Source organism: Balaenoptera musculus, chromosome 3, assembly GCF_009873245.2.
Source record: "Balaenoptera musculus isolate JJ_BM4_2016_0621 chromosome 3, mBalMus1.pri.v3, whole genome shotgun sequence".
NCBI lineage: Eukaryota > Metazoa > Chordata > Mammalia > Artiodactyla > Balaenopteridae > Balaenoptera > Balaenoptera musculus.
The window spans coordinates 124,588,227-124,613,045 of NC_045787.1; the positions used below are offsets into that span (position 1 = coordinate 124,588,227).

The following is a 24,819-nucleotide window of genomic DNA, read 5'->3' on the forward strand; positions in this document are numbered from 1 at the left end:
GGGAGGTCCGCCGGGGCAGATAGGGAGCTGAAGGGGCCCGGTCTCTGCTCATGAGGAGTGTGTGTGCTGGCCTGCTAACAATCAGGGCAGAAAGAGACCAGCACTTGATGGCTGCCACGTCGTCACACTTCTCAACCCAAAATGCGATCAAGGCGGGCCTGCTAGTAGGCACAACAGCTAGGCACTGAAACTTGGCCTTCAGGAGAGGGACCCTGGGAGAGGACTCAATCTAGCTGTGCAGAGATAACCAGAAGGGCCTCGAGTGTGGTCTGGGCCACCACTGTTACCGCACGCCACAGGGGCACAGTCCACCATAGGAGCCCCAACATCAGCGTGCACAGGGCAGGGCATGGGTCTACCATAAGAGCCCCACTGTCAGCGTGCTCACAGAGGGACGCAGCTCCAGTGGTGGTGGACTTTGTGAGTCCACACATGACAGGAGTGGGGCTGACATCAGAGCCAATTATCAGGGCTCCCATAGCGGGGGCGGGTTCAAGAACGGGTCCAGCCTCAATGGACCATGTTGGTGCGCACACCAGGTGGCACAGCCATCACAGAATCACACATCCCCTGCGAGAGCCCCTTGGGAGGAGTATGCAGTGGTTCCTTTCCCAGCAGGAACACTCCAGTCCTGCCTACTTCACACCACAGCTTGGAGTCATATCTGGGGCAGACAAGCCCTGGGAGAGCCCTATCATAGAGGCACCCCAGGTGCCAAGTGGCAGCACAACCACCTTGATTCCTGCAGCCACAGTGCCACAGCCCCCAATGCCTGCCTGACACTAGGTCTCGGACAAACACTACGGAGAAAGGGACATAACCTTGGGCTGCTTCTGGGCAAAAGCGGGGATGCCTGCACAGGTGGTGCAGAGGTTCTCTGTGACCACACAGGCCTCACTTGCTTCAGCACTCACCTCCTTGGGGACAGAGCACACACTTAAGGGCAATGCAGCCTTACTAAACCCAACCCTCAGGGCTTCTACTTCAACAACTGGGGAGCAGACCCCGACCCTGACAGGGCTGTGACAGCCACAGGGGAAAGAGGAGGTCCCGCCCAACTTCCAGTGCAGACTCTGGTTACCACAACACCAATCACACCCCCATCAAGGCGATAATTTCCACTCTGAGGAAAGACATGGCCGTCATCCATACCCAAAATACTGGATTCACACAGTCTACACAGGGACACTCATACATTAAAAACAGCCCTTCAGTGGGACTTCCTTGGCAGTCCAGTGGTCAAGACTCTGTGCTTCCACTGCAGGGGGTGTGGGTTCAATCCCTGGTTGGGGGAACTAAGATCCCACATGCCACAGAGTGTGGCCAAAAAAACCCAAAACCAAAAACAAAAAACAGCCCTTCAAGACCACAGTAGATAAGTGTTTCTCCTAAATTCATACAAACAGAGAAATTTAAGTAAAATGAAAAAGAGAGGAGCTACTCCAACTGAAAGAGCAACAGAAATCCCCTGAAAGAACAAACAGTAAAACAGACCTCTCTAGTCTGCTAGACACCAAGTTCAAAAAGGAGGTAATAAAAATGCTAAAGGAATTAAGAAAGATTATCGACAGAAATGCAGATCACTGTAACAAGGAACTACAAACTATGAAGAGGAACCAATCAAAACTAGACAACTGGGGCTTCCCTGGTGGCGCAGTGGTTGAGAATCTGCCTGCCAATGCAGGGGACACGGGTTCGAGCCCTGGTCTGGGAAGATCCCACATGCCGCTGAGCAACTAGGCCCGTGAGCCACAACTACTGAGCCTGCACGTCTGGAGCCTGTGCTCCGCAACAGGAGAGGCCGCGATAGTGAGAGGCCCGCGCACCGCAATGAAGAGTGGCCCCCGCTCGCTGCAACTAGAGAAAGCCCTTGCACAGAAACGAAGACCCAACACAGCCAAAAATAAATTAAATTAATTAATTAAAAAAAAAAAAAACTAGACAACTGAATTGCCAAGATAAAAATCAAGCTAAAATCAATGAATAAGACAAAGATACTACAAAAAAAGAAAATCACAGGCCAATAACACTGATGAACATAGACGCAAAAATCCTTAATACAATACTAGCAAACCGAATCCAACAACACGTTAAAAGGATCATACACCATGATCAACTGGGATATGTCCCAAGCATGCAAAGATTCTTCAATATATGCAAATCAATCAGTGTGATCACCACATTAACAAACTGAAGAATTTAAAACCATATGATCAGGACTTCCCTGGTGGTCCAGTGGTTAAGAATCTGCCTTCCAATGCAAGGGACATGGGTTTGATCCCTGGTTGGGGAACTAAGATCCCACGTGCTTCAGGGCAACTAAGCCTGCACACTCTAGAGCCCAAGCGCCACAACTAGAGAGCCGACGTGCTGCAACTACTGAGCCCACGTGCCACAACTAGAGAGAAGCCCGCACACCGCAACGAAAGATTCCACATGCTACAATGAAGATCCTGTGTGCCGCAACTAAGACCTGACGCGGCCCCAAAAAATAAATAAATAAATAAATAAATATTTTTTAAAAAAACCATATGGGGGACTTCCCTGCTGGTCCACTGGTAAAGAATCCACCTTATGATGCAGGGGACAAGGGTTCGATCCCTGGGTGGGGAACTAGGATCCCACATGCCGCAGGGCAACTAAGCCTGCGTGCCACAACTACTGAGCTTGTGCGCCTCAACTAGAGAGCCTGCGCGCCTCAACTAGAGAGCCTGCGTGCCACAAACTGCAGAGCCACGTGCTCTGGAACCCATGCGCCACAACTAGAGAACAGAAAAATCACACGCCACAACTAGAGAGAAGCCCAAGCGCCTCAATGAAGAGCCCATGCGTGGCAACGAAAGACCTCGCATGCTGCAATGAAGATCCCACGTGCCGCAACTAAGACCTGATGCAGCCAAAAATGAATAAAATAAATAAATAAATATTTTTAAAAATATATGATCATCTCAAAAGATGCAGAAAAAGCTTTTGACAAAATTCAACACCCATTTATGATTAAAAACTCTCCAGAAAGTGGTCACAGAGGGAACCTACCTCACCATAATAAAGGCCATATATGATAAACCCACAGCTAACATCATCCTCAACAGTGAAAAACCGAAAGCATTTCCTCTAAGATCAGGAACAAGACAAGGATGTCCACTCTTGCCACTTTTATTCAACATGGTTTTGGAAGTCCTAGTCACAGCAATCAGAGAAGAAAAAGAAATAAAATGAATCCAAATTGGAAAAGAAGTAAAACTATCACTGTTTCCAGATGACATGATACTATACATAGAAAACCCTAAAGATGCTACCAGAAAACTACTAGAGTAGCTCATCAATGAATTCAGTCAAGTTGCAGGATACAAAATTAATACACAGAAATCTCTTGCACTCCTATATACACTAACAACAAAAGATTGGAAAGTAATTGTGGCATGGAGGCTCAGTAGTGTGGCTCGCAGGCTCTAGCGCACAGGCTCGGTAGTTGCAGCGCATGGGCTTAGTTGCTCCACAGCATGTGGGATCTTCCCAGACCAGGGATCAAACCCCTGTCCCCTGCATTGGCAGGCGGATTCTTAACCACTGCGCCACAAGGGAAGTCTGAGGTAGAACTTTTAGAATGTGTTTGAACTTATATGACTATTAGTCTAAAGCAAGTAGATATAGGTATGGGTTAACATACTTGAAAACCAGAGTAACCACAAGTCCAAAACATACAGTAGATTCACAAAAACCAAAACAAAAGGAACTCAAGCATAATACAAAAGAAAACCATCAAACCACAAAAGGAAAAACAAAAAAGGAGAAAGGAACAAAGAATTACCAAATCAACTGGAAAACAAGGTTTAAAATGGCAGTAAACACAAACTTATCAATAATTACTTTAAATTCTCATATCAGACAAAATAGACTTTAAAATAAAGACTATTACAAGAGACGAAGAAGGACACTACATAATGATCAAGGGATCAATCCAAGAAGAAGATATAACAATTGTAAATATTTATGCACCCAACACAGGAGCACCTCGACACATAAGGCAAATGCTAACAGCCATAAAAGGGGTAATCGACAGTAACACAATCATAGTAGGGGACTTCACACCCCACTTTCACCAATGGACAGATCATCCAAAATGAAAATAAACAAGGAAACACAAGCTTTAAATGATACATTAAAGAAGATGGACTTAATTGATATTTATAGGACATTCCATCCAAAAACAACAGAATACACTTTCTTCTCAAGTGCTCATGGAACATTCTCCAGGATAGATCATATCTTGGGTCACAAAGCAAGCCTTGGTAAATTTAAGAATATTCAAATCATATCAAGTATCTTTTCTGACCACAACGCTATCAGACTAGGTATCAATTACAGGAAAAAATCTGTAAAAAATACAAACACATGGAGGCTAAACAATACACTACTTAATAACCAAGAGATCACTGAAGAAATCAAAGAGGAAATCAAAAAATACCTAGAGACAAATGACAATGAAAACACGACGACCCAAAATCTATGGGATGCAGCAAAAGAAGTTCTAAGACGGAAGTTTATACCACTACAATCCTACCTCAAGAAACAAGAAATATCTCAAATAAACAACCTAACCTTACACCTAAAGCAATTAGAGAAAGAAGACAAAGAAACCCCCAAGGTTAGCAGAAGGAAAGAAATCATAAAGATCAGATCAGAAATAAATGAAAAAGAAATGAAGGAAACAATAGCAAAGATCAATAAAACTAAAAGCTGGTTCTTTGAGAAGATAAACAAAATTGATAAACCATTAGCCAGACTCATCAAGAAAAAAAGGGAGAAGACTCAAATCAAAAGAATTAGAAATGAAAAAGGAGAAGTAACAACTGACACTGCAGAAATACAAAGGATCATGAGAGATTACTACAAGCAACTATATGCCAATAAAATGGACAATCTGGAAGAAATGGACACATTCTTAGAAAAGCACAACCTTCCGAGACTGAAACAGGAAGAAATAGAAAATATAAACAGACCAATCACAAGCACTGAAATTGAGACTGATTAAAAACCTTCCAACAAACAAATGCCCAGGACCAGATGGCTTCACAGGCGAATTCTATCAAACATTTAGAGAAGAGCCAACACCTATCCTTCTCAAACTCTTCCAAAATATAGCAGAGGGAGGAACACTCCCAAACTCATTCTACAAGGCTACCACCACCCTGATACCAAAACTAGACAAAGATGTCACAAAGAAAGAAAACTACAGGCCAATATCACTGATGAACATAGAGGCAAAAATCCTCAACAAAATACTAGCGAACAGAATCCAACAGCACATTAAAAGGATCATACACCATGATCAAGTGGGCCTTATCCCAGGAATGCAAGGATTCTTCAATATACGCAAATCAATCAATGTGATACACCATATCAACAAATTGAAGGATAAAAACCATATGATCATCTCAATAGATGCAGAAAAAGCTTTTGACAAAATTCAACACCCATTTATGATAAAAACCCTCCAGAAAGTAGGCATAGAGCGAACTTACCTCAACATAATAAAGGCCATATATGACAAACCCACAGCCAACACCATTCTCAATGGTGAAAAACTGAAACTGTTTCCACTAAGATCAGGAACAAGACAAGGTTGCTCACTCTCACCACTAATATTCAACATAGTTTGGAAGTTTTAGCCACAGCAATCAGAGAACAAAAAGAAATAAAAGGAATCCAAGTCAGAAAAGAAGAAGTAAAGCTGTCACTGTTTGCAGATGACATGATACTATACACAGAGAATCCTAAAGACACTACCAGAAAACGACTAGAGCTAATCAATGAATTTGGTAAAGTAGCAGGATACAAAATTAATGCACAGAAATCTCTTGCATTCCTATACACTAATGATGAAAACTCTGAAAGAGAAATTAAGGAAACACTCCCATTTACCACTGCAACACAAAGAATAAAATACCTAGGAATAAACCTACCTAAGGAGACAAAAGACCTGTATGCAGAAAACTATAAGACACTGATGAAATAAATTAAAGATGATACAAACAGATGGAGAGATATACCATGTTCTTGGATTGGAAAAATCAACATTGTGAAATGGACTATACTACCCAAAGTAATCTACAGATTCAATGCAATCCCTATCAAACCACCGCTGGCATTTTTCACAGAACTAGAACAAAAAATTTCACAATTTGTATGGAAACACAAAAGACCCCAAATAGCCAAAGCAATCTTGAGAAAGAAAAACGCAGCTGGAGGAATCAGGCTCCCAGACTTCAGGCTATACTACAAAGCTACAGTAATCAAGACGGTATGGTACCGGCACAAAAACAGAAACATAGATCAAGGGAACAGGATAGAAAGCCCAGAGATAAACCCAAGCACATATGGTCACCTTATTTTTGATAAAGGAGGCAAGAATATACAATGGAGAAAAAACAGCCCCTTCAATAAGTGGTGCTGGGAAAACTGGACAGCTACATGTAAAAGAATGAAAGTAGAACACTCCCTAACACCATACACAAAAATAAACTCAAAATGGATTAAAGACCTAAATGTAAGGCCAGACACTCTAAAACTCTTAGAGGAAAACATAGGCAGAACACTCTATGACATAAATCACAGCAAGATCCTTTTTGATCCACCTCCTAGAGAAATGGAAATAAAAGCAAAAATAAACAAATGGGACCTAATGAAACTTCAAAGCTTTTGCCCAGCAAAGGAAACCATAAAGAAGACAAAAAGACAACCCTCAGAATGGGAGAAAATATTTGCAAATGAAGCAACTGACACATGATTGATCTCCAAAATTTACAAGCAGCTCATGCAGCTCAATATCAAAAAAACAAACAACCCAATCCAAAAATGGGCAGAAAACCTAAATAGACATTTCTCCAAAGAAGACATACAGATTGCCAACAAACACATGAAAGAATGCTCAACATCACTAGTCATTAGAGAAATGCCAATCAAAACTACAGTGAGGTATCACCTCACACCAGTCAGAATGGCCATCATCAAAAAATCTACAAACAATATATGCTGGAGAGGATGTGGAGAAAAGGGAACCCTCTTGCACTGTTGGTGGGAATGTAAATTGATACAGCCACTATGGAGAACAGTATGGAGGTTCCTTAAAAAACTAAAAATAGAATTACCATACGACCCAGCAATCCCACTACTGGGCATATACCCTGAGAAAACCATAATTCAAAAAGAGTCATGTACCACAATGTTCAATGCAGCACTATTTACAATAGCCAGGACATGGAAGCAACCTAAGTGTCCATCAACAGATGAATGGATAAAGAAGATGTGGCACATATATACAATGGAATATTACTCAGCCATCAAAAGAAACGAAATTGAGTTATTTGTAGTGAGGTGGATGGACCTAGAGTCTGTCATACAGAGTGAAGTAAGTCAGAAAGAGAAAAACAAATACCATACGCTAACACATACATATGGAATCAAAAAAAAAATGGTTATGAAGAACCTAGGGGCAGGACAGGAATAAAGATGCAGACGTAGAGAATGGACTCGAGGACACAGGGAGGGGGAAAGGTAAGCTGGGATGAAGTGAGAGAGTGGCATGGACATATATACACTACCAAACGTAAAATAGATAGCTAGTGGGAAGCAGCCGCATAGCACAGGGAGATCAGCTCGGTGCTTTGCGACGACCTAGAGGGGTGGGATAGGGAGGGTGGGAGGGAGACGCAAGAGGGAGGAGATATGGGGATATATGTATATGTATAGCTGATTCACTTTGTTATAAAGCAGAAACTAATACACCATTGTAAAGCAATTATACTCCAATAAAGATGTTAAAAAATAAATAAAACAATTACTTTAAATGTCAATGGACTAAATGCTCCAATCAAAAAACATACAGTGGCAGATTGGATAAAAAAAACAATAACCTACAATATGCTGCCCACAAGAGGCTCACTTTAGGGCAGAAGACGTACACAGATTCAAAGTGAGGGGATAGAAAAGATATTTCACAAATGAAATGAGAAGAAAGCTGGGGTAGTAATACTCATATCAGACAAAATAAACTTGAAAACAAAGTCCATAATGAAAGACAAAGAAGGACATTATATAATAATAAAGGGATCAATACAGGAGGAGGACATTACACTCGTTAAAATATATGCACCTAATATAGGAGCACCTAAATATACAAAACAAATACTAAGAGATATAAAGGGAGAAGCTGACAGGAATACAATAATAGTAGGAGACTTTAACAAGATCAATGGACAGATCTTCCAGGCAGAAAATCAATATGGCAACAGAGATACTAAATGACACAACACCAGCTGGATTTAATTGATATCTGTAGGACACTACATCCAAAAAAAAAAACCAGAATGCACATTCTTCTGAAGCATGCATGGAACAGTCTCTAGGATAGACCACATACTAAGACACAAAACAAGCCACAACAATTTAATAGGATAGAAATTATTTCAAGCATCTTTTCTGACCACAGTATGAAACTAGAAATCAACCACAGAAAGGAAAATGGAAAAAAACTATCACATGGAGACTAAACAATATGCTACTAAAAAAACCAATGAGTCAATGATGAAATCAAAGAGGAAACCAGAAAATACCTCACGAGAAATGATAATGAAAAAACAACCATACACAATCTATGGGATGTAGCAAAAGCAGTTCTAAGAGCGAAGTTCATAGCAATACAGGTCTTCCCTAAGAAACAAGAAAAACCTTAAATAAACAACCTAACCTACCACCTAAAAGAATTAGAAAAAGAAGAACAAACAAAATCCAAATTCAGCAGAAGAAAGGAAATAAAAAATATCAGAGAGGAAATAAATAAAATAGAGATCAAAAAAATAGAAAAGATCAATAAACCAAGAGCTGGGGTTTTTTTTGTTTTTTTGTTTTTTTAAAATTTATTTATTTATTAATTTATTGGCTGCGTTGGGTCTTTGTTGTTGCACACGGGCTCTCTCTAGTTGCGGCAAGCAGGGGCTTGCAGAGCACGGGCTCTAGGCGCACAGGCTTCAGCAGTTGCAGCACACGGGCTCAGTAGTTGTGGCTCACGGGCTCCAGAGCACAGGCTCAGCAGTTGTGGCACAAGGGCCCAGTTGCTCCGCGGCATGTAGGATCCCCCCAGGCCAGGGCTCAAACCCGCGTCCCCTGCATTAGCAGGCGGATTCCCAACCACTGCGCCACCAGGTAAGTCCCAAGAGCTGGTTTTTTGAAAGGATAAACAAAATTGACAAATCTCTAGCCAGGCTCACCAAGAAGAAGATAAAGAGGACCCAAATAAGCAAAATAAGAAATGAAAGAGGAGAAATAACAACCCATACTGCAGGAAAAAATTGTAAGAAAATGCTATGACAGTTATATGCCAACAAATTGGACAACCTAGAAGAAATGGACAAGTTTCCAGAAACATACAGCCTTCCAAAACTGAGTGAAGAAGAAACAGATAATTTGAAGAGACCGATCACTAAAAGTGGAATAGAACCTATAATTTAAAAATCCCCTACAAACAAAAGTCCAGGGCTGGATGGCTTCACTGGGGAATTCTACAATCATCTACAAACATCAAAGAAGTTATACCTAGCCTTCTCAAAATATTTCAGAAGACTGAAGAGGAGGGAACACTCCCCAAGTAATTCTATGAAGCCACCATCACCCTGATACCAAAACCAAGGACACTATACAAAAATTACAGACCAATATTTTTGATGAATATAGATGTGGAAATCCTCAACAAAGCATTAGCAAACCTAATCCAACAATATATGAAAAGGATCATACACCATGATCAAGTTGAATTCATTCAGGGTCACAAGGATGGTTCAACATATGCAAATCAATCAATGTGATACACCACATTAACAAAAGAAAAGACAAAAACCACATGATCATCTCAAAAGATGCAGAAAAAGCATTTGACAAAATTCAGCATCCATTCATGATTTAAAAAATAAATAAATAAATAACCAGAGTGGGTACAGAGGGAACTTATCTCAACATAATAAAAGCTATTTATGACAAACCCACAGCCAACATAATACTCAATGGTGAAAAGCTGAAAGCCTTCCTGCTAAATTCTGGATCAAGACAGGATGCCCACTCTCACCACTTCTATTCAACATAGTATTGGAATTCCTAGCGACAGCAATCAGACAAGTAAAAGAAATAAAAGGTATACAGATTGGAAGGGAAAAGGTAGAACTGTCATTATATGCAAATGATATGATACTCTATATAGAAAACCCTCCACACAAAAAGTATTAGAATAAATGAATTCAGCGAAGTAGCAGGATACAAGATTAACATACAGAAATCTGTTGCATTTCTTTTCACTAACAATAAAATAGAAAAAGAGAGTAAAAAAACAATCCTGTTTAAAATCGCTCCAAAAAAAAAAAAAAAAACCTAGGAAAAAACCTAGCCAAAGAGATGAAAGACCTAGACCCTAAGAACTATAAAACTTTGTTAGGAGATCGGATCAAGATCTAAGGAGTAGGACATGGAGCTCCCCTCCTCCCATAAATACGTCAAAAATAAATGTGGAACAATTCTCACAGAACATCTACTGAATGCTGTCAGAAGACCTCAGACTTCCAAAAGGGAAAAAAAATCTCCATGTAACTGGATAGGAAAAAAAAAAAAAAAAAGAGAGAGAGAGAGAAAGGAATACGGATGGGACCTGTGCCACTGGGAGGGAGCTGTGAAAGAGTAAAGGTCTTGGCACACTGGGAAGCCCCCTCGCTGGTGGGGAGATCAGCAGGGACAGGGTGGAGCTTCGGAGCCTCGGAGGAGAGTGCAGCAACCAGTATACAGAGGGCAAAGCAGAGACAGACATGCACAGACAGTCAGTGCCACTGCCCTGCACTCCCCAGCTTGAGATGCTGGTCTGCTGGTGCGGGAGGGGTTTGGGTGCTGAGGCTTGGGCTTCGGACATCAGACCTGGGGAGGAGACTGGGACTGGCTGCAAGGAGGAGCCCCCTGAAAGGGCTGGGATGTTGTACACCATAACAGAGGGTGTACAGGAAAAAGCCTGGGCCCACCAGAAAGGCAAGGCACCATTGTTGGGGGGCAGGCAAGGAGAGGGGCAGGACCACCATAGGAGCTTTCTTCTCTGCACACACACTTTCAGGCAACAGGGCACCACCTACACGAGCTCTGGGGGCAGGCAGGAGGCACCACTGCCATCTCAGGCTCCAAAGGTGGGCATGGGCCACTGCTGCCGCCGAGAGTCCTATGAGCAGGCGCCAATCGCTGCACCCAACTTCCTGGGAGTGCTTTTTGGCCACTGCCGATGAGAGTCCCACAACCAGGTGCCAATCACTGCCCCCGCCTTCCTGGGAGCACATATAGACCACGTACCTACACACCCCCTATCAAGGGGATAACGGCCAGCACACACTGAGGAAAGAGATGGCAAGCATCCAAATGAAAGCAGCCCTCATGCCAAAAAATTATTAAACCCACACAAACTACACAGGGATGCTCCCACATATAAATAGCCCTCTAAGACTATAATAGATAACTGTTTCTCCTAAACTCACAGAGTAAGAGAAATATAAGTAAAACGAAGAAGCAGAGAAATCACTCCCAGTTAAAAGACCAAGAGATTTCCCCTGAAGGAAGAAACAATGAAACAGACCTCGTCAATCTAATAGACACCGAATTCAAAAAGGAGGTAATGGCACTTCCCTGGTGGCGCAATGGTTAAGAATCCGCCTGCCAATGCAGGGGACATGGGTTCGAGCCCTGGTCTGGGAAGATCCCACATGCCATGCAGCAACTAAGCCCGTGTGCCACAACTACTGAGCCCACACGCCTAGAACCCATGCTCCGCAACAAGAGAAGCCACTGCAATGAGAAGCCCGCGCACCACAACGAAGAGTAGCCCCCACTCGCCACAACCAGAGAAAGCCCAGGTGCAGCAACAAAGACCCAGTGCAGCCAAAACTAAATTAATCAATTAATTAATTTTTAAAAAATTTGTTTAAAAAAAAAAGGAGGTAATGAAAATACTGCAGGAATTAAGACAGGCAATTGACAGAAATGCAGATTACTGTAAAAAGGAACTAGAAACTATGAGGAGCAGCCAAGAAAAATTAGAAAATTCATTTGCCAAGACGAAAGCTGAGCTAAAGGTAATGTACAGCAGAATGAATAATGGAGAAGAAAGAAAAAGTGATCTGGAAGAGAGAATAATAGAAATTACCCAACCAGAACAGCAGACAGAAAGCCAAATGAAACAAGAAAGAAAGCAATATAAGAGACCTATGGGTCTAGCATAGTAGTGTAGACCACACTACCGTAGCGTAGACATATGGGTCTGCACTACCAAAGTGTGCCAATCCACACATAATAGGGATTCCAGAAGGAGATGAAAGAGAAAAGGGGATTGAAAATGTATGTGAAGAAATTATGGCTGAAAACTTCCCAAACCTAAAGAAGGAAATAGATATTCAGATACAAGAAGCACAGAGGGTCCCAAACAAGATGAACCCAAGCAGAACTACACCAAGAAATATTATAATAAAAATGGCAAAAGTTAAAGAGAGGATTCTAAAGGCAGCAAGAAAAAAACAAAGAGTTAATTACAAGGGAACCCCAATAAGGCTGATTTCTCTACAGAAACAATGCAGGCCAGAAGGGAGTGGCAAAATATTATTCAAATATTCAAAATATTCAAAATATATTCAAAATATTATTCAATATTCCCTTTAAAGGGAAAATTCTGCAACCTAGAATATTCTACCCAGCAAGATTATCATTTAAAATAGGAGGAGGGACTTCCCTGGTGGCGCAGTGGTTAAGAATCCGCCTGCAAATGCAGGGGACACGCGTTTGAGACCTGGTCCGGGAAGATCCCACATGCTGTGGAGCAACTAAGCCCATGTGCCACAACTACTGAGCCCGCGTGCCACAGCTATTGAAGCCTGCGTGCCTAGAGCCCACGCTCTGCAGCAAGAGAAGCCCACGCACCGCAACGAAGAGTAGCCCCCACTCGCCACAACTAGAGAAAGCCCGCGCGCAGCAACGAAGACCCAACACACCCATAAATAAATAAATTAATTAAAAAAAATCTTTAAAAAATAAAATAGGAGGAGAGATAAATAATTTCTCAGACAAGCAAAAACTAAAAGAATACAGCAATACTAAACCTCTCCTAAAAGAAATACTGAAAGGTCTTCTCTAAATAGAAAAGAAGCAAGAAGACATAGGAAAGAGAAAATTACAGTTGGAAAGTAAATCACTTAAATAAGCCAGTATACAGATCAAAAAGAAAAAAAAAAACCTATTTGGAAAGTGATGATAAACACAGGAACAGCAAAAGGATAAACATGAAGATGTAAACGAGGAAATCTTTTTTTTAGAATGTGTTTGAGCCTATATGACTATCAGTCTAAAGCAAGCAGATATAGGAAAGGGTTAACATACTTGAAAAACAGAGTAACCACAAATCAAACACATACAGTAGATCCACAAAAACCAAAAAGAAGAGAACACAAGCATAAGATAAAAGAAATCATCAAACCACAAAAAGAAAAAGAAAGGAACAAGAAGAAACATAGAATCAACTGGAAAACAAGGTTTAAAATGGCAATAAATACATATTTATCAATAATTACCTTAAATGTCAATGGACTAAATGCTCCAATCAAAAGACATAGAGTGGCAGACTGGATTAAAAAACAAGAGCCTACAATATGCTGCCTACAAGAGACTCACTTTACAAAAAAGGATACACATAGATTGAAAGTGAGGGAATGGAAAAATATATTTCAGGCAAGCGGAAATGACAAGAAAGCGGGAGTCGCAATACTCATACCAGACAAAATAAACTTTAAAACAAAGGCCATAAAGGAAGACAAAGAAGGACACTATACAATGATAAAACGCTCAATAAAAGAAGAGGATTTTACACTCATCAACATATATGCACCCAATACAGGAGCACCCAAATACATAAAACAAATACTAACAGACATAAAGGGAGAAATTAATGGGAATACAATAATAGTAGGAGACTTTATCACCTCACTCACATCAATGGACAGATCTTCCAGACAGAAAATCAATAAGGCAACAGAGGTCCTAAATGATACAATGGAACAGTTAGACTTAATTTATATTTTCAGGATATTACATCCAAAAAAACCCAGAATACACATTCTTTTCAAGTGCACATGGAAGATTCTCTAGGAATGACCCCATACTAGGGCACAAAACAAACCTCAACAAATTCAAGAGTACAGAAATTATTTCAAGCATATTCTCTGACCACAACGGCATGAAAGTAGAAATCAACCACAGGAAAAGAAATGAGAAAAAAAAAAAAAAAAGATTACATGGAGACTAAACAACATGCTACTAAGAAACCAATGGGCCGACAAGGAAATCACAAAGGAAAATAAAAAATACCTTGAGACAAATTACAATGAAAACACAGCCATACAAAATCTATGGGATTCAGCAAGAGCAGATCTTAGAGGGAAGTTCATAGTGATACAGGCCTTCCTCAAAAAACAAGAAAAGTCTCGAATAAACAACCTAACCTACCTCCTAAAAGAATTAGAAAAAGAAGGACAAACAAAAACTAAAGTCAGCAGAAGGAAGGACATAATAAAGCTCAGAGAGGAAATAAATAAAATAGAGATTTAAAAAATAGAAAAAAAGTCAATAAAACCAAGAGCTGGTTCCTTGAAAGGGTAAACAAAATTGACAAACCTCTGGTCAGGCTCACCAAGAAGAAAAGAGAACCCAAATAAACAAAATAAGAAATGAAAAAGGAGAAATCTCAATACCACATAAGTGCAAAAAACCATAAAAGAATACTATAATATGAACAATTATATGCCAACAAATTTGACAACCTAGAAGAAATGGACAACATTCTAGAAACATACAGTCCACCAAAATTGAATCAAGAAATAGATAATCTGAACAAACCAATCACTAGAAGTGAAACAGAATGTGTAATAAAATTTAAAAAAAACAAAAAACTCCCTACAAACCAAAGTCCAGGAACAGATGGCTTCACAGGCAAATTCTACCAAACATACAAAGAACTTATACCAATCCTTCTCAAATCCTTCCGAAAGACTGAAGAGGAGGGAACACTCCCAAAGACATCCTATGAAGCCACCATCACCCTGATATCAAAACCAGACAAAGATATCACCAAAAAAGAAAATTACAGGCCAATATCTTTGATGAATGTAGATGCAAAAATTCTCAACAAAATATTAGCAAACCAACTCCAACAACACATAAAAAAGATCATACACCACAACCAAGTGGGTTTCATCCCAAGTTCACAAGGATGGTTCAACCACTGTGATACACCACATTAACAAAAGAAAAACAAAAACCACATGATCATCTCAATAGATGCAGAGAAAGCATTTGATAAAATTCAGCATCCATTCATGATAAAAACTCTTAGCAAAGTGGGTATAGAGGGAACATATCTTGACATAATAAAAGCCATTTATGACAAACCCACAGCCAACATAATACTCAATGGTGAAAAGCTAAATTCTGATCAAGACAAGGATGCCCACTCTCACCACTTCTATTCGACACAGTATTGGAAGTCCTAGCAACAGCAATCAGACAAAAAAAAGAAATAAAATGTATCCAAATTGGAAGGAAAAAGGTAAAATTGTCACTATATGCAGATGATATGATACTATATATAGAAAATCCTAAAGACTCCACACAAAAACTACTAGAACTGATAAATGAATTAAGCAAAGTATCAGAATACAAGATTAACACTCAGAAATGGGTTGCATTTCTTTACACTAACAATGAAATATCAGAAAGGGAATGTAAAAAAAAACCAAAAACCCATATCTTTTAAAATCACACCAAAGAAAGTACCCAGGAATAAACCTGACCAAGGAGGTGAAAGACTTATACACTGAGAACTATAAAACATTAATAAAGGAAATTAAAGATGACTCAAAGAAATGGAAAGACATGCCATGCTCTTGGATTAGAAGAATTAGTATTGTTAAAATGGCAATACTGTCCAAAGCAATCTACAGATTTAATGTGATCTGTATCAAATTACTCATGACATTTTTCACAGAACTATAACAACCCTGAAATTTATATGGAACCATACAAGACCCATAATTGTGAAAGCAATCCTGAGGGAAGAAAAAAAGCAGAAGGCATAACCCTCCCAGACTTTAGACAATACTACAAAGTTCCTGTAATCGAAACAGTGTGGTACTGGCACAAAAACAGACATACGGATCAATGGAACAGACTAGAGAGCCCAGAAATAAACCCACACACCTATGGTCAATTAATCTTCGACAAAGGAGGCAAGAATATAAAATGGGAAAAAGTCTCTTCAGCAAGTGGTGCTAGGAAAGTTAGACAGCTGCATGTAAATCAATGAAGTTAGAACACAGCCTCACACCATGCACAAAAATAAACTCAAAATGGCTTAAAGACTTAAAACATAAGACATGACACCATAAAATTCCTAGAAGAGAGCACAGGCAAAACATTCTCTGACATAAATCATACCTATGTTTTCTTAGGTCTGTCTCCCAAGGCAATAGAAACAGAAACAAAAATAAACAAATGGGACCTAATCAAACTTACAAGCTTTTGCACAGCAAAGGAAACCAGAAACAAAACAAAAAGACAAGCTATGGAATGGGAGAAAATATTTGCAAATGATGTGGCTGACAAGGGCTTAATCTCCAAAATATACAAACAGCTCATACAACTCAACAAAAACACAAACAAAACAACCCAATCAAAAAATGGGCAGATAGGGCTTCCCTGGTGGCGCAGTGGTTAAGAATCCGCCTGCTAATGCAGGGGACACAGGTTGGAGCCCTGGTCCAGGAAGATCCCACATGCTGTGGAGCAACAAAGCCCATGCGCCGCAACTACCGAGCCTGCGCTCTAGAGCCGACAAGCCACAACTACTGAGCCCTCATGCCACAACTACTGAAGCCTGCGTGCCTAGAGCCTGTGCTCAGCAACAAGAGAAGCCACCGCAGTGAGAAGCCCGCACACCACAACGAAGAGTAGCCCCCACTCGCCGCAACTAGAGAAAGCCCACGCGCAGCAATGAAGAGTCAACCCAGCCAAAAATTAATTAATTAATTATTTTTTAAGTGAGCAGAAGACCTAAGTAGACATTTTTCCAAAGAAGACATACAGATGGCCAATAGGCACATGAAAAGATGCTCAACATCACTATCAGAGAAATGCAAATCAAAACTACAATGAGGTACCACCTCACACCGATCAGAATGGCCATCATTAAAAAGTCTACAAATAAATGCTGAAGAGGGTGTGGAGAAAAGGGAAATCTCCTACAGTGTTGGTGGGAATGTAAATTGGTACCGCCACTATGGAAAACGGTATGGAGGTTTCTCAGAAAACTAAAAATAGAATTACCATATGATCCAGCAATCCCACTCCTGGGAATATACCCAGATAAAAATATAATTCAAAAAGATACATGCACCCCTATGTTCACAGCAGCACTGTTCACAACAGCCAAAACATGGAAACAACCTAAATGTCCACTGACAGGTGAATGGATAAAGAAGATGTGGTATATATATACAATGGAATACTACTCAGCCATAAAAAAGAATGAAATAATACCATTTACAGCAACATGGATGCAACCAGAGATTATCATACTAAGTGAAATAAGTCTGAAAGAGAAAGGCAAATACCACATGATATCACTTACATATGGAATCTAAAATATGGCACAAATGAACGTATGTAAAAAACAGAAACAGACTCACAGACATAGAGAACAGATTTGTGGTTGCCAACGGGGAGGAAGGTAGGGGAGGGATAGACTGGGAGTTTGGGGTTAGTAGATGCAAACTATTACATACAGAATGGATTAACAACAAGGTCCTACTGTATAGCACAGGGAACTATATCCAATATCCTGGGATAAACCATATAACTGAGTCACTTTGCTGTGTAGCAGAAATCAACACAACACTGTAAACCAACTATACTTCAATTAAAGAAAAAGCAGATCAGGATTGCTTGGGGATGGGAGTGGGGAATAGAGGGGATTACTTTACAAAGCGGGAGGAGGAACTTTGGGGGTTGATGATTTCATGGGTGTATTCATATATCAAAATTCATCAAATAGTACATTTTAAATATGTTCTGCTTATTATATGTTAATTATACTTCAGTAAAGTTGTAAAATATATTTTAAAAGATAAAACACTGTTAAAGGAAATTGAAGATGATTCAAAGAGATGGAAAGATATCCCATGCTCTTGGATGGGAAGAATTAATATTGTTAAAATGGCAATACTAACTACAGGTTTAATGTGATCCCTATCAAATTACCCATGACATTTTTCATGGAACCATAACAAATAATCCCCAAATTTATATGGAACCATAAAAGACCCAGAATTGCCAAAGCAATCCTGAGGAAAAAAACAAAAAACAAGTAGGAGGCATAACCCTCCCAGACTTCAGACAATACTACAAAGCTCCCGTAATCAAAGCAGTGTTGTATTGGTACAAAAACAGACATACAGATCAACGGAACAGACGAGAGAGCCCAGAAATAAACCTACACACCTACAGTCAATTAATCTTTGACAAAGGAGGCAAGAATATAAAATGGGAAAAAGTCTCTTCATCAAGTGGTGTTGGGAAAGCTGGACAGCCTCATGTAAATCAATGAAATTAGAACACTTCCTCAAGCCATATACAAAAATAAACTCAAAATGGTTTAAAGACTTAAATATAAGACATGACATCATAAAATTCCTAGAAGAGAACACAGGCAATACATTCTCTGACATAAATCGTAGAATATTTTCTTAGATCAATCACCCAAAGGAAAAGAAATAAAAGCAAAAATAAACAAATGGGACCTAATCAAGCTTAAAAGCTTTTCCACAAAACAAAAAGACAACATTATGGAATGGGAGAAAATATTTGCAAATGATGCAACCAACAAGGGGTTAATTTCCAAAATATACAAACAGCTCATACAATTCAATATCAAAAAAACAAACAACTCAATCAAAAGACAGGCAGAAGACCTAAACAGACATTTCTCCAAAGAAGACATAAAGACGGCCAACAGGCACATGAAAGGATGCTCAACATTGCTAATTATTAGAAAAATGCAAATAAAAACCACAATGAGGTATCACCTTACACAGGTCAGGATGGCTATCATCAAAAAGTCTGCAAATCGGACTTCCCTGGCGGTTCAGTGGTTAGGACTCTGAACTTCCACTGCAGGGGGCGCAGGTTCAATCCCTGGTCGGGGGACTAGGATCCTGCATGTCACATGGTGTGGCCAAAATAAATGAATAAATTTAAAAAAAAAATTTTTTTTAAACGTCTGTAAATAATAAATGTTGGACAGGGTATGGAAAAAAGGGAACCCTCCTTCGCTGTTGGTGGGAATGTAAATTGGTACAGTCACTATGGAGAACAATATGAAGGTTCCTTAAAAAACTAAAAATAGAAAAAAAAATTAAAAATAGAGCTACCATATGATCCAGCAATCCCACTTCTGGGCATACATGCAAAAAACACAAAACCCTAACTCCTAATTCGAAAAGACACATGCACCCCAATGTTCACTGCAGCACTATTAACAATACTCAAGACATGGAAACAACTTAAATGTCCATCAACAGATGAATGGATAAAGAAGATGTGGTATATATATACAATGGAATATTACTCAGTTATAAAAAAGAATGAAACATTGCCCATTTGCAGCAACATGGATGGACCTAGAGAATATCACAGTAAGTGAAGTCAGACAGAGAAAGCAAATATTATATATCACTTATATATGGAATATGGAAAATAATACAAATGAATCTGTTTGCAAATCAGAAACACGATTCACAGACATAAAAAACAAGCTTATGGTTACCAAAACGGAAAGGGAGTCAGGGGAAGGATAAATTAGGAGTTTGGGATTAACAGACACACACTATTCTATACAAAATAGATAAGCAACAAAGATTTACTGTATGACACAGGGAACAATATTCAATATCTTGTAATAACCTATAATGAAAAATAATCTGAATAAAAAATAATACATATATATGTAACTGAATCACTTTGCTGTATACCCGAAACTAACACAAAATTGTAAACCAACTATACTTCAATTTTAAAATAATAATAACAGCTCCTCATTATTAAGTACCGACAATGTGCCAAGTTCTGTGCTGAGGACTTTCCACCCATCATCTCGTTTAAGCCTCTATAACAACCCAAGAGGTAGCCATTCTTCTTACCTGCATCTCACAGAGGAGGAAGCAGCTTTGAAGAGGACATATAATTCCTGTGGTGAAGCCAGGAGCCAATTCCCTCCTCACTGACTGAAGAAACCAGTTTAACCACTCTTATCAGTCAGGATGCTTTCAGCTGCAAGTAAAGAGTGCCTCTTAAAAGTGGCTTAAACAAGGAGAACGTATATCATCTTCCACAACCAGAGAGAGGTCCAAGATGCAGGGCTAGTCGAAACAGCAGCTCAGTGATGCTGTCGGGAGCCCAGATTCTTGGCACCTCTTCATTCCATCCTTGCCCAGGTTCTTTGCATTGCTCCACTCCACCATTCTCAGGTGTGACTCCTCAGGTTTACAAGAGCCTGCTGTGGCTCCAGGCATCATGTCCTCACACAATCACATCGAAAAACAGGAAAGAAATTTCCCTTTGAGTGTTTCTTTTAAGCAGAAAAACCTTCCCAGAAGTCCTCAGTAGGCTTCTCTGCAGGTTCTGCTGGCAGAACTGCGGAATAGGCTCATGCCCTTGCTGCAAAAACAGTTGGGAAATTGAGTAATTGGCATTTTCAGCCTTGATAGTTGGAGGCAGGTGCTCCACTGGCAAAGAAGAGAAACGGGGCAGACGGAATGGCCACTGGGTAAGTGAATCACAGGGTCTCGGCCACAGCCACTGTCCCTCCCCTCAGAGAATCACAAGCACATTGCCAAAAGTCCTATGAAGTTCTTTGTTTAATTTAATGTTGCAAAAACTAATTTGACATAACTGTTTAAGAAACGTTACACTTACTTTATTTCATCCTTTCTAAGATATATACTTTTTTCACATTTTGACATCTCTGATGATGAGATGTGGCTTAAAAGGAGCTCCTTTCCTGACCTTTCATTCTATGATTCTTCTAAGTATCATCCCCACCACAGCCCCTTGAGACAGGTGGTTCAAATGTGCAAAAGTAAACTCAAGAATGTTCCCTTGCTCCCTGGCTACACACAGACCCAGCAAATATTTACTTATTGAGCATCTGCTGTGAAGCAGGAGCACTGAGGATACAACTGTGTGCAAGGCAGGTGTGAGCTCTCGTGTAGCTCTGGTCTAAAAGAGGAAACAGATCGTAAATAAGTAAACAGAAAAAGAGATGGCACACAAAGTTAACTGCCACAGAGACACAAATAGGGCACCAGAAAAGAGGAGCAGAAAGAAACTCACTTCATGCCCTTACTGAAGGATGACAACAAAGTACCAAGGGAAAAGTGGGGATGGGAGCATTCTGGGCACAGAGAACAGCATATGCAAAGGCACTGAGATGAGTAAAAGCTTGATGTACCTGAGGAACTAAAATACATTGGGGCAAAGCAAAGGAAGGGGAGAGTGACATTATAAGAGGTGGGAAGGCAGGCAGAGACCAGAACATGCAGAGGGAATGGGAGGACACCTCTCATTCATGCAGGCTTCGTGGAGACTGTCTGGCTTGCACTATGGTTGTTAACCTACCAGAAGCAGGGAGAATTGCTCTAAGTCTAGCCACTCAAAGTGTGGTCCCCAACCAGCAGCACTGGAGTCACCAGGGAGCTTGTGAGGAATGTAGAATCTCAGTCCCCCTCTCAACCTACTCAATCCGAACCCATATTTTAATAAGACTCCCAGGTGATTCACACACACAGTGAAGCTTGAGAATTGCTGCTATACACCATCTTTCTTTTTTTGGACAGCCATAACAACATTTTGTGTCTGACTTTCTGAAGTTCTAGAAGGCATCCCTTTCCCTGTGCACATGACCTCTCTGGACACTGGAGGGCAACCTTATGTTAATAAAGCAGAACACAACCTGGGGGGGGCCACAGAAATCATAGAAGGTTAGAGCTTAAAGCCAATACAATGGTTGCATTTTGCAGCCACAGAACAGGCCCACTGAGCATTTGAGCAGATCAGACAAGCAGCCAGCTCTCCTACATCCAGAGCTGCTCGTCCTCACGAGGCACCTGGTGTGGAAACATGGGGTCTGGCTGTGGACGGTGTCAGCAGCTGCAGCTGGCCACTGAACGGAGCCAAATGTAGAGTAGAAGGGCTTGGAATTTAAGGGTAACAAAGCACGGCTAAAATTCACAGAGATTATGAATTGAGTTTGCGGAGTTATGCCAACTCTGTTAATGCCCCATGTGTAATTAAATTTTAAATACTTCATTCCACATCAGACTTCAAGTTGCCAAAACTCTTGATCTCACAGTGATAAATACCTGCTTTTACATACAGAGCTGTGGGCCACTGCCAAGCTATTCATAAGCCCTAGAGCAAGACTCTCAATAAATAAAACCCAGAAGCCATGACGACAAGGGCTGGCGTCTCACTATCACCCAAGTGTCCACTTGCCTCTTCACCTGGCCTCCAATGTGACTGGCACCAGGGGCACGGGCAGAGACACCAAAGGCCTGCAGTCGCCCCCATGGTTAGTCCTCAGGGCAAATGAGGGCCAAGTGTATAGATAAATCAGGTCAAAAAAGTAAGGTGGACATCTATGCCCATGACCAAAAGGGTTTCCTCCTCGGGCGGAAACTATCCTAGTGTTTCCCAAATTTCAGTCACTCAAACACCACCTCCACAAGTTTCATCAGATTATTTATTTACTTAATGCTATTCGTGTGATACTTTTCTTTCAATTGGCTCATTCCTGACTCTTCTGTTTATCAATATCAAATAAGGACCGATTTTATGCTTTTAATGCAAACTCAAATAAATTCATAACTCTTCAAATGTGTTGGCCTGAGTCACATCTACACTTACCTTACATATTCAGCACTAGTCTGAATTCCACACTTTGGGAAATATTGTTCCCTCTGACAGAAGTGGGAGGGGAGTAAGAATGAGTATTCCCTCACTTTCTTCATGAGGACTGGTCTTCGGGAAGCTAAAGGAAAACAATCTGAAGATGCTTCAGGGAAAAGAAAACACAAGTGCTTTGACAATCAGGCAGGGCCTGGTTAGCCCCAGCCACCCCAGGGAGCCAAAACTCTCATATTCCACCAGGGACTTCCTGTTTGCTAAGGTTTTCATTGGATACCATCCCTCCTGCTGCCGGTCTGGGTTGTAAAGACTTTGCCTATGTGGGCACTACCCTGAGCTGTGGCAGAAACATGACAGCACCATGGCTAGACTCAGCCTCTCTGAGTACAAATCTCAGCCTCACCATTTACTAGGGAGGGTTATGGGCTAAACTGTGTCCCCCCCAAATTCATATGTTGAAGCCCTAACCCCCATTTCCTCAGAATGTGGCTGTATTTGAGACAGGGCCTTTAAAGAGGTGGTAAGTAAAAATGAGGCTGTGAGGATGAGCCCTATTCCAATTTGACTGATATCCTTATAAGAAGAGGAGAGTAGGACACAGGGAGAGACGCCAGGGATGTAGGTGCACAGAGGAAAGACCAGGTGATGAGGCAGCAGGAAGGCTACCATCTGCAAGCCAAAGACAGAATCCTCAGAGGAAACCAACTCTGCTAACACCTGGCTTGTGGACTTCCAGTCTCTAGAACCAGAAGAAAATAAATTTCCATTGTTTAAGCCACTCAGCCTGTGGTATTAATATGTTTTGGGGCTTTTTTTTTGTTTTATTTTTGGCTGCGTTGGGTCTTCGTTGCTGTGCACAGGCTTTCTCTAGTTGCGGCGAGCGGGGGCTACCCTTCGTTGCGGTGCACAGGCTTCTCATTGTGGTGGCTTCTCTTGTTGCACAGCACGGGCTCTAGAGCGCAGACTCAGTAGTTGTGGTGCCCGGGCTTAGTTGCTCCGCGGCATGTGGGATCTTCCCGGACCAGGGATGGAACCCATGCCCCCTGCATTGGCAGGCAGATTCTTAACCACTGCACCACCAGGGAAGTCCAGTCTGTGGTATTTTGTTACAACAACCCTAGCAAACTAATACACCACATGAAATTAGACTTGCAAAACAGGAATAACAGCACTTATTTCATTAGCTGGTAAGGACCGAATGATGTGCTTCAGGCACAGCACCTGGCTGCAGGGGAGGTGTGTTTGCTCAGCATCTCCCCCATTCTTAGATCAGGTGCTTCACCCAATCAGTGCCCCCTCTGGGCCGGTGCTGGAACTACAGGATGAGAGGCAAGCCTTTCTCACCTTAATTTCCACCAGTAAAGGTGTGCAGGCCTGGAGCCTTGTGGCCTTCTTTGCTACAGATTGAGACACCACCTGAAGACTAAACAGAGGAGGGTGGAGTCAGGAGATGGAAAGAAAGTAGCAACCACTCTGTTTGTGTTCCTGGATCTAAGCTTACCTTAAATCCAACTTCACCCTTCAAATCCCCAGTTACTTTCCGAGCTAATAAATTCCCTTTTTGGTTTTAGCTGGTTTGAGTTGTGATTATGGCACTTGCCACTAATGGAGCTGTGACAAACACACTGGCCCCCTGAGTGAATTAATATTGTCAGCTTTGCTCTCTGTGTGAGGGAGATCACACGATCCCAGTTTAAGTAGTGCAGGCATCTGCCCCCGCCAGAGCGACCAATGGGCCGTGGGACT

At 41.0% G+C, this 24,819-nt stretch overlaps 2 long non-coding RNA genes across 2 annotated transcripts in view; both read right to left on the minus strand.

Annotated features, from left to right (window-relative positions):
* Positions 1-24,819, minus strand: part of LOC118893360 — a 130,464-nt gene that overhangs the window by 25,715 nt on the left and 79,930 nt on the right. Inside the window, exon 7 of the long non-coding RNA XR_005019459.1 lies at positions 20,310-20,439. This is a non-coding gene — a long non-coding RNA (uncharacterized LOC118893360). The remainder of the gene's footprint in view (positions 1-20,309; positions 20,440-24,819) is intronic.
* Positions 21,326-24,486, minus strand: LOC118893361. Its single transcript, XR_005019460.1, has 3 exons — positions 24,418-24,486; positions 23,074-23,221; positions 21,326-21,387 (listed from the first exon to the last, which is right to left on the minus strand). It is a non-coding gene; the product is annotated as an uncharacterized LOC118893361 (long non-coding RNA).